This window comes from Suricata suricatta, chromosome 4 (assembly GCF_006229205.1).
Source record: "Suricata suricatta isolate VVHF042 chromosome 4, meerkat_22Aug2017_6uvM2_HiC, whole genome shotgun sequence".
In the NCBI taxonomy this organism is placed as follows: Eukaryota; Metazoa; Chordata; class Mammalia; order Carnivora; family Herpestidae; genus Suricata; species Suricata suricatta.
The window spans coordinates 17748023-17758639 of record NC_043703.1 but is presented as its reverse complement, the minus strand read 5'-3'; the positions used below and the strand labels follow the sequence as shown (position 1 = coordinate 17758639).

Below are 10617 nucleotides of genomic sequence, written 5' to 3'. Positions count from 1 at the left end.
CTGATGGAAATTCCAGGGCCAGGGGACAAGCGAAACGCAGGAAACCTGATGAAAGCAGAATAGCCTTGGTTGAACATTTCAAACCTCTGGCTGATGCCATTTCTAACGCATCTTCAAACATTTTCAGCTTTGGAAAAGTGGAGGAATATATGGTCCTACTGCTCTGTTCCTCTTTCTTATTTTTATCTGATCATTACATTTAGAATATGCATTTGGTTGGCTTAGGGTTCTTATTTCTCCCTTTGATAAGAGCAGTGGTTAAGTTTTGATTTTATGGCTCTTGAGATATTATGTAGACTTTCAGTACCTTAAACTGGATCTCAAGTTGCTTTTCTGTCCTTCCCTGTGGTTTCTAATTACTCCAATATGGAGGTCCCACTGGCTGGCTGGCCCACTTCTCTTTGTTGGGAGAACCTAGTAGTTGAAAGACTACTGACTCAAAAGGTTCAAAATGTCACACAACTCAATGCTCATATAAGGAAAAAAAAATTCCTCCTGAGACCATATTGCAAAAGGTACTTGAATCAAGCTTCGCTTAGTATAACCAAGTTAATATCCAATGTAGAATTCTGTCCCATTTTTATCCTCTCCAGGTAGGATTGCTCTCAGTTTTTTTTCTCCACCACTGATTCAAGGCAGTTTAAAAGCATCTCTGGTGCCTCTGGTTCCATTGATTTTTTTTTTTCTGGGCTCCTATACAACTTATTGCTTATAGTATTCTTTTGAAACATAACTTAGACCCCGTTGAGACATTGTTTATATTGTATTGAAGTTAACTTCATATATTTATCTATTTGTTTTATCATTGGAAATTTTACCTCCCTAACTAGATTATAAACTCCTAGAAGGCAAGAATTTAGAGGATTGGCAAACTATGTTCTGGTTCTGGTTTTTATTGCCTTTAATGATCCTTCACAGACTTAAAAGAGAAAGCCCACATTCAGAGATTTTTACAAAATGCCCTTAGTTGAATTAAGTATCTCCATTTGGCCAATGTCACAATATGGCTTATTAGTGATTTGCTTAAAGTCAGATTATACATTTTCTTCTAAAACCTGAAATTGGCCATTGCTCTAGTAAATCACCATTGTGCTAACTGCCACTGGTGGTGTGGCCAGCTTCCCCCAGTTATCTCAGATTCCACAACCCTCCACAAACTCCCATGTTGTTAGATACATGTTCGGATTGCTGGGATCAATCCCATTATGCTTTGCTCCCCCGTTGACATTAGTTGCCATCAGGAATCCAAAACTCCGGTTATCCAAGATCATTATACCAACCTGTATATCTGATAATATGGTTCTAATTTTTTAAAGTTTATTTATTTTGATATATATCATATTTGATATGACATATATGATATATATACACACATATATATAGGGAGAGGGAGAGAGGGAGGGAGGGAGAGGAAGAGAACATTGGAAGTAGGGAGAGGGAGAGAGAGAAAGAGAGAATTCTAAGCAGGGTGCACACTGTCAGTGCAGAGCCCAATGCAAGGCTTGAACTCATGAACCATGAGTTCATGACCTGAGAGGAAATCAAGAGTCAGATTCCTAACCAACTGAGCCACCCAGACACCCCTGATTCTACTTCTAATCTTTCTGTCCTCCCAAACTCATCAATATTTGTACCATCTCTGAAACATGCAATTCAAATACATCACATGGTCTTCATTTTCTGCCGCTCCAGCTCCCTTGCTCTCATATTTCTAATCCAAAAAAATTATTTTACCTTGTAGAAATATTTATAATATTTACTTTCCCTGTCCATTTTTTGCAATTCTTCCTCTCCTTACCCAATCCATAGTCTATGATCCAGCATCTCCAACGCATCAGACATGTATATGTGCAGAAGGAAAGGCTCTCTGACTTCAGGTTACATGTTTAAAGTGCATGTCTCCCTGTGGTCATCCATTTTGAGAAATGTCTCACTTGTCATGCAATTGAGGTATCTTGGAATCAAATGATCTGAAACAGAGTCTGTACCATTATACATGCAATCAAGTTGTAATAGCTACTGTCCTAAAACAGAACAGAACAAACCAAACCAAAACAAAAAACAGAAATGGACTTGACTCCATGCCTTCTTGAGTCTCTGTCCCATAAATCTGCTCTCCTTGACCACAAAACTCCATGAAAGGTTTGTGTATTTTCACAGTCAATGCTTATTTTTTAAAATTGAGGCATATTTGGCATATAACATTATATTAGTTTCAGGTATACAATGTAATCAATAATTTGATATATATATTGTGAATATATAATTCTAATTAACATCATCACCACACATAATTACAATTTTTTCCCCTTCGGATAAGAACCTATTTAAGATCTACTCTTTCAGTAACTTTCAAATATGCAATACAGTATTTTAACTGTAGTGCCAGGATGTACATTGTATTTCCATGACTTACTTATAACTGGAAAGTTGTACCTTTTGATAGTCTCTGCTTTCTTATCTCTTTTTACCTCTTGTGCCCCAATTACTATGCTTTCTGCCACACTTTTCCACAGAAATTACACTTTCCACAAGTGACCAGTGGCCTTTTTCCTCATAGATACATGGTCCATTTTCATCCTCACTTTATACGAGCTATCAGTCACCTTGCACACATTTGATCATTTTGTCTTGAAAAAAACACCTTCTTCATTTGTATTTTGAGTTGGCCCACTCTCCACTCTCAATGGATTCCTTTTACTTCTCTGAAAATTTCTTTCAAAATCCCTTTTAACTTTTCTCTGCCTCTGCCTGTAGATGTTGGAATGCCCCGGGTATTGGTCATCTGGCTCTCCTCCATCTGTACTCGTCCCAAGGACAATGCAGTCGACAACCACATTCATATTCGTTGTCCGGCCTCACCCTTGAGCTTTCATTTCAGCTCATATAACGAACAGGTTATTGGATAGTTCCTCTCAGATGAATAATAGTCACAGAAAGCCAAACCTGTCCAAAGAGAATTTAATTTTTCTCCCTAAATTCATTCTTCTCTAGCCAATATGACACTCCCATCCACCCAGTTTCTTTGGCAAAAAAATATCAGAAGTCATTCTTGAATCTGCTGGTTCTTTCACTTGTAGTATTTAATCCATCCTCAAGTCCTGCTATTCCCGCCTTCAAAATATACGTGTCCTCCAGCGAGACCTCAGTCCTTGAAGACCGTCTTTGGCAAAACCATCATCCCCTGTTTCCTGAACCACACACACAGCATCATATCTGGATTCATGGTTTCATCTTGTCTATCACTCTCTTGTGACTTGCCCAGACTTCTCTCCAAACAATAGACAGGTAGACAGTGTGATATTTTTAAAACATAAAACAGATTATGTTATTGCTCAGCTCCGAACTCTTCAGTGACTTCAGTCCTTTGGCAGAACATATATGATTCATGTTACCTGGCTAATTTACCTCTGATCTCCACTCCCCAACCCATAGTCTGTGGGTGTTCTTCCATTGTTGCAGCCTTCTTTTCTTCTTCCCAAGGCTATTTTAATTCCTGTTTTCTTTGCATAGGAAGGACTTCCTGTGATGTGTCTATGGCTGCCTCTCTACTTCCTTCAGAACACAATTCAAATACTACTTTATAGAAGTCTTTCTTGGCCACCTAGTTGAAGCAGTCCATCCTCTCCCCAACTCATCAGTCTATCACTTACCCACTTAAGATTTTTTTTTAAGCAAATTGCATTTATTATTACAGCTTAGGCTCGCCAGGGCGCCTGGGTGGCTCAGTCAGTTGGGCCTCCGACTTCGTCTCAGGTGAGATCTCACATTTGTGGGTTCGAGCCCCGCGTCAGGCTCTGTGCTGACAGCTAGCTCAGAGCCTGGAGCCTGCTTCTGGTTCTGTATCTCCTTTTCTCTCTGCCCCTCTCCCTCTCATGCTCTGTCTCTCTCTGTATCAAAAATAAATAAAACATTTTAAAAAATAAGATTTTTTTAAACTTTTTAATTTAAATTCCAATTAGCTAACATACAGCGTCATATTAGTTGTAGGTGTACAACATAGTGATTCAGTAGTTCCATAAACCCAGTGCTTGTCACAGCATGTGCCATCCTTATCCCCTTTACCTATTCAATCCATTCCCCACCCCCACCCACCTCCCCTCTGGTAACTATCAGTTTGTTCCTATAATTGAGTTCTTCTTTTGGTTTGCCCCTCTCTCTCTACTTTTTTCATTGGTTGGATTCTTAAATTCCACATATGAATGAAATCATATGGTATTTGTCTTTGACTGACTTAGCATTATACTCTCTAGCTGCATCTGTGTCATTGTAAATGGCACGATTTCATTCTTTTTGATGGCTGACTAATATTCCATCGCATATTTATCCCACTTCTACTTTATCCATCCAGCAGTCCATCTCTGTCCAGTTCATTAGTCTATTCCTTACCCATTTTTGACTGAAAGTCGTTTCACTAAAGCATAAAGGTAATACATTTAATGTTCTATTTTCAGTTTCCTCTGCTAGAGGTAAGCATGTTGAGAAAAGGTTCCTCATCTCTCAGAATGTGTTCCCATCTCTTAGAATACACGCCATGCATATGGTGCCGCATCTATTGACCAATACGGCAATCTGTAGCTAAACAAAGACTAAAATGCGTAAGTTTGACTTCCAGTCCTGAGAATTTTCAAAACTAATGTGCTTCTGTAACTTTAAGGGAGGAAAAAAGATAGGAAAGAATGAAAAGGGAAGAAAGAATGGAAGGAAGGGAGGAATGTAAAAGGGACGAAGGGAGGGGACAAGGAAAAGAAGGGAAGAAAGGAGGAAGGGAGGGAGAAAATAAAGAAAAGCAAGAGGGATAAAGAGGGGGAAATAATTGGTTGTCTTGGTCAGTTTTCAGCCTCTCCCTGTTCCTGACAACAAGACAGCTCAGTTTGGAGGAATTAGTCCACAAATTCTGCATTGGTTTTCCTTTTCTCATTTGATTACATTGGCACTCAGCCTCAATCCAGTGGTTTTACATCGAAGACTGGCTTTTCATGCAGATTTCATGTTATCTAAATATTTGTCAGTTTGATCTACAAGTTGCATTTTTCCCTAAGAGTCCTGAGTTAAATGATTTTAAATGGCTCCACACACATAAATTTAATTAGTGATTAGACTGAAATGCAGAAGCTCCCTCTGGTGGCTTAATTTCCAGGTACTCAAAACTAGCAGTGCAGAATTAGGATCCCACTTACAAGATCTAGAAATGTTATTCTGTTTCACCCTGTCCTGCCCTTCCTTCTCTTCCTCTTCATTCTTCTCTTTTAATTTTAACTATAAAATGAGTCAGGGTGGGTCTATGATCATAGCTACTGAAATCTACACGGGGAGGCAACTTCTGGAAATTAAAAGGAAAGATAAGGAAAAGTCAGCCACCCAAGGACAAACATTCTTTGACTCCAAGTAGACACTTGCAAAAGGGTCTTATTTACTCTTTGCCGGCTCTAGAATTTACATCTCTCTACCCTTGCAAACCGGAGACAGTAGGTGTTTTCTTCCGTATTCAGCTTTAACATTGTTTTATTTGCTTTTCCCCAGGAACTAGGCACCTTGTTCAAATTTAGAATTCTCCTTATGGATAACTTACATTCAAAAGTGCTGCTTTTTAGAGTCTTAATAATTTGTAACTTACTATAAATACTCCTTGTTGCAATACCAGAATGTACTAGTGTTTTAAAAGTAGTATTATGGCTATAACTTTTATATTTTTTTTCCACAGCTGACTTCTGGAATTACTTATACCATGAACTTCAAAGTAGCATGCATATTATATAGATGGTGATTGCTCCATAGTTATAGGGTAGGATATTCTGTAATCCCTTATTTTTTTCACTTCTGTTAATACAAACTTAGTAAAATCTTTTATAACAACATATTATCACCATGCCATAATTCTAATCCTCACAAAGTTGATATTTCTCACCAAAAGTAACTTTGGATGGGAAAACATCTAGCTTACTAATGGAAGTTGTCAGAAAAATAGAAAATATTTTATAAATGGCTCTATTAAGGTCAATTTTGCTGCAATTTATCTCTGATCATATGATTTTACTATGTTATTACTCTTGCATAATTAATGTTGTTGACTTATTGTTTCTTTAATTAAATTTATTTAAAAGTTTATCAACATTGGGGCACTTGGGTGGCTCAGTCAGTTAAGTGTCTGACTTTGGCTCAGTTCATGATCTAATATGTCTGTGAGTTCAAGCCCCGCACCAGGCTCTGTGCTGACAGCTCAGAGCCTTGACCACACTCCTTTGGATTCTGTGTATTTCTATCTCTGCCCCTCTCCCAACTTGTGTGCTTGTTCTCTCTCTCTCTCTCAAAAAATAAACATTAAAAAATTTAAATAAACACAAATTTAAAGTTAAAAAAGTTTATCAACATTAATTCAGCATATTTTTATAGTTTTCATTGACGTATATGTTGCATTATATTGAAAAATATACTAGGAAGATATTTTGGGTGGAATCTACCTGATTCAAAGATTGAGTTCATAAATGATATTATGATGTATGGGGATACTCATCTGTATAAATATGATGAAAAGATTTTATACTTCTTTAAAAAATTTTTTTTCATGTTTATTTGTTTTTGAGAGAAAGAGACAGAGTGTAAGCAGGGGAGGGTCAGAGAGAGAGGGAGACACAGAATCTGAAACAGGCTCCAGGCTCTGAGCCATCAGCACCGAGCCTAAAACAGGGCTCGAACTCACAAACCCTGAGATCATGCCCTGAACTGAAGTCAGATGCTTAACCCACTGAGCCACCCAGGTGCTCCTATGACTACATCAATCAAAATATAATGACACATGAAGGAAATGAGATGATAATTTAAGGAAAATTAAACAAGATTTTTATGTTTGAAGAGTTTTATAGACCCACATGTTCCTTTTATTAATTGCATGTAATTATCATTATTTCATTACATGTTCAAAGCAGATCTAAGCTATAATAAAGACTCTGATGTTCACCACAATTTATTTGGGCAATCATTAAAAGATACGTTATGTAATGAAGCCTGAATTTGACACCGTATTATTTATAGTTCTGCATGGAAATATACGTACGGAGAGATTTATTGTGAGGAATTGGCACATGTGATTCCGGAGGCTGAGAAGCCCCTTGATCTGCTGTTTGCAGTGCGGAGACCCACGAAGGCAGCGGCGTGTGATTCTGTCTGAGTCTAAGGCCACAGGAGCAAGGAAGCTGAGGGTGTGAATCCCAGTCTGAGGCAGGGGAAGACGAGAGGGCACATTTCCAGTTTACTCCAAGAAGCAGGGAAAGAGATGAATTCCTTCCTCCTCTGTTTTTGTTCTCCGCAGGCCTCAGTAGATTGTGTGATGCGCCCTCACACTGGGGAAGGCAATCCACTTTACGGAGTCCACTGACTCCTGTGCCAGTTTCATCTGGAAATCCTGGCATGCCTGGAAATCATGTGTAACTTTGGCACCCTGTGGCCAGACAAGGTGACACACACAATAACCCATCATAGGCATTCAGTATGCAGGAATGTCATGATTAAGACCCATACTGATCAATTGCATCCGACATGGAAAACGCAGATGGTGGTGTTAGCATTTTAATAACTTTTCAAAGTTATTTGCAATACCAAAATAACACTACTTACTAAAATATCTTAATGTGCGATTAAAAAAATAAATGTGGATTAGAGTTTTTTTATGATTTTAAGAGCAACTACAGATCACTAACAATATGAAAAGCCTTTTTATATAGAAAAAAAGTGATTTTTAGAGAAAATATTGAGTATTCATAAATCCAATAACATTTAATATATGTCAATTGTGACATTTTTAATGAAATCTGACAGAACTTTGCTTTTCTAATTCCACTTATCAGGTATTTGATCAAATCAAAATTATTTTGCTGTGGTAGTCTGGAGATCAGGCAGTTACTGACTATTCTTTGAACTGTTATCTAGACGTTTGTGGAAGAGATTAAGTTATTGTCTCACTAAGTTGGAACTTGGGGGAGTGTATCAAGAGAGGACCTATTTGGGTCATTTGGGTGGCTCAGTTGGTTGAGCATCTGATTTCGGCTCAAGTCATGATCTCACAGTTTGTGGGTTAGAGCCCCATGTTGGGCTCTGTGCTGACAGCTCAGAGACTGGAGCCTGCTTTAGATTCTGTGTCTCTTTCTCTCTCTGCCCCTCCCCTTTTCATGCTCTGTCTCTCTCTCTCTCTGTCTCTCTCTCTCTCTCTCTGTCTCTCTCTCTCTCTCTCTCTCTCTCTCTCAAAAATGAATAAACATTTTTAAAAAAAGGACTTCACTTTTTTATAAATTCAGTTATTCTAGTTTTCCTTCCAAAATCAGTCAGAAATCAAATTATCTAATATCCTTCCATTTCTCCCCACCACCATTAGTTTGCTGGATCTTAAAGGAAATAACTGCCATCTATTTTCCCTCATCTATTTTCTCCTACAAAAGGAGACTGAGCTTCTCTGGTTTATTCATATATCTAGATCATTTTCAATCCAAATTATTTTACTCACATAGGACACTTAGGAACCAGGTCTTATATGATATGAGTCCCTCACAGTAGATAAGAATATGTGAATAACAAGACCACTAATAAGTATAAAGAAAAGACTGGTGATTCAATAGTAGTAGATAGACTCACCCAATAACTAGATGCAGTCTTAGCAAAGTTATATTCCTGCTTTGGGGTTCAGTTTTCTCACCTATAGATTGCAGTTGAATACCTTCTTTGCTTTTTAAGTTTATTTATTTTGAGAAAGAGAGAGAACATGAGTAGGGTAGGGGAGTAGCAGAGAGAGAGGAGAGAGAGGATCCCAAGCAGGCTCCACCCTGTCAGTGCAGAGCCTGATGGAGGGCTTGAACCCATAACCACAAGGCCTGAGCTGACATCAAGTGTTGGAGGCTTAACCGACTGAGCCACCCAGGCACCGCAAGGTTGGAGGCCTAAACCTTGTTCAGCTCTGTTTGAATAGAGTCCCCCTCCCACCCTCCCTCTCTCCTCCTCTCTTCTTTCCTTCCCTCCTTTCTTTTAATCCCTTTACCTTTTTCTCTTTTCTGGTCCCTCTTCCTTCCCCTGTTCCCTTGCCTGCCAACCCCGTATTTTCAGAGTTGCTTTTCTCCTACCAGAAGATTTTCTTTTTGAGCTTCTTGGCATTCTATATGCATTTTGTCATTTCATCCATTTTCATGGTTTTAACTATTGGCCCTATGCAGGTGATTCTACTCATTAACTTTCCTTTTATCTCCAATCCATCATTTAGAGCTACCTTTTAGAATTACCTCCAAATCAGAGTTTTAAATGACAATTTATCTCCTTCTCTAAGGAACAGAGAAGAGAAGCCAAAATTATACACTTATTTTACCTTCTAACTTGCACACGTGGTTATTGGATCTATTTTTGCCCTGATTAACAAATTCAAAACTGCTAACAGCTTTAATTTTCCTTCTTTTTTTGCATCTTTTAGTGATGGAGCATCCACCTTTGCTTCATCCTCTGAACAGGTAGCTTAGTAGGCACTCATTATACCTCCACATTCATTGCTTTTCAACTAGCGGTGATCTATACATTTTTCTCTTCAATTATTATTATTATTATTACATTTTAAAAGACCATTGCAAAAGAAATAGAGGGTCTGCTTACGGGAATCAACTAAAAATGAACAATGTAAATTGTTCTTTAGAAAGATTTCTGAGGAGTGCCTGGTGGCTCAGTAGCTTGATCATCTGACTCTTGATTTTGGCCCAGGTCATGATCCTAGGGTTAGGGGATCGGGCCCCACATTAAGCTTTGCACTGAGCATGGTACTTGCTTAAGTTCCCCCCTCTCCATGTCTCTCTCTGTCTCTCTCCCCCTTCTCTCTCTCTCTCCCCACCCCTCTCCCTCACTCTCGCACTCTCTAAAACAGATAGATAGATAGATAAATAGATAGATAAAAAGAAAAATAAATAAATAGCTCTTCAAGATTATTAACTACAAGTTGTGGCAATTTGATGATGTTGAGTAAGACTGAGTGGGCAAAAAGGGAGGCTCTAGGAGGAGTTGTCCTGCAAGCAGAGCCAAGATCCTGGTGAGAATGGGAGGGTTTACACGGTGACAAGTACTAAAACACGTGCTTGCTCAGGGTGGGAGAAGTGACAGGGGCAGCTAAAAGCGGCATTTCAAAGTGAGATGGGAACTTGAAGATCAGTGGTAAGCCAAAGGACTTAAAGCCAGAGTAGCTAAGCATTAAGAAGGGAAACAATTCTGAGACACTTCGGACTGATTGCAGGGGAGAACCTTACAGAGGAAGGAGGGGAAGAAGGAGGAAGTGGGGGTGTTAAGTCACAGATGAAAAATAGTCCAAGTAAGTATGAAGGACTTCTCAGTAGCAAGACGGTATTGAAATGGGCCACCCAAATCGGCTCACCCCAAGGGGGCCAAGGTGACAGGCTAATGTGCCAGTAACAGATGGCCTCCCATTCCCTTTCAGTAAGGTGTGAAGTAGAGCTCCAGGATAATGGGTAGCAAGTCAACAAATAGAAGGGCTTTGACATTTGTTTGTATTTGTTGTAATCTGCTATATATGCCTGTACCTTTGGATACAATCAAAGATAACATAACTCTACGGCTTGTACACTTTCTTTATGTATTTTT

General features: G+C 38.8%; 1 protein-coding gene across 1 annotated transcript in view; it reads left to right on the top strand.

Annotated features, from left to right (window-relative positions):
* GPC5 (glypican 5) overlaps positions 1 to 10617 on the top strand; it is a 1348699-nt gene that overhangs the window by 283949 nt on the left and 1054133 nt on the right. The gene's annotated exons all lie outside the window — the stretch shown is intronic.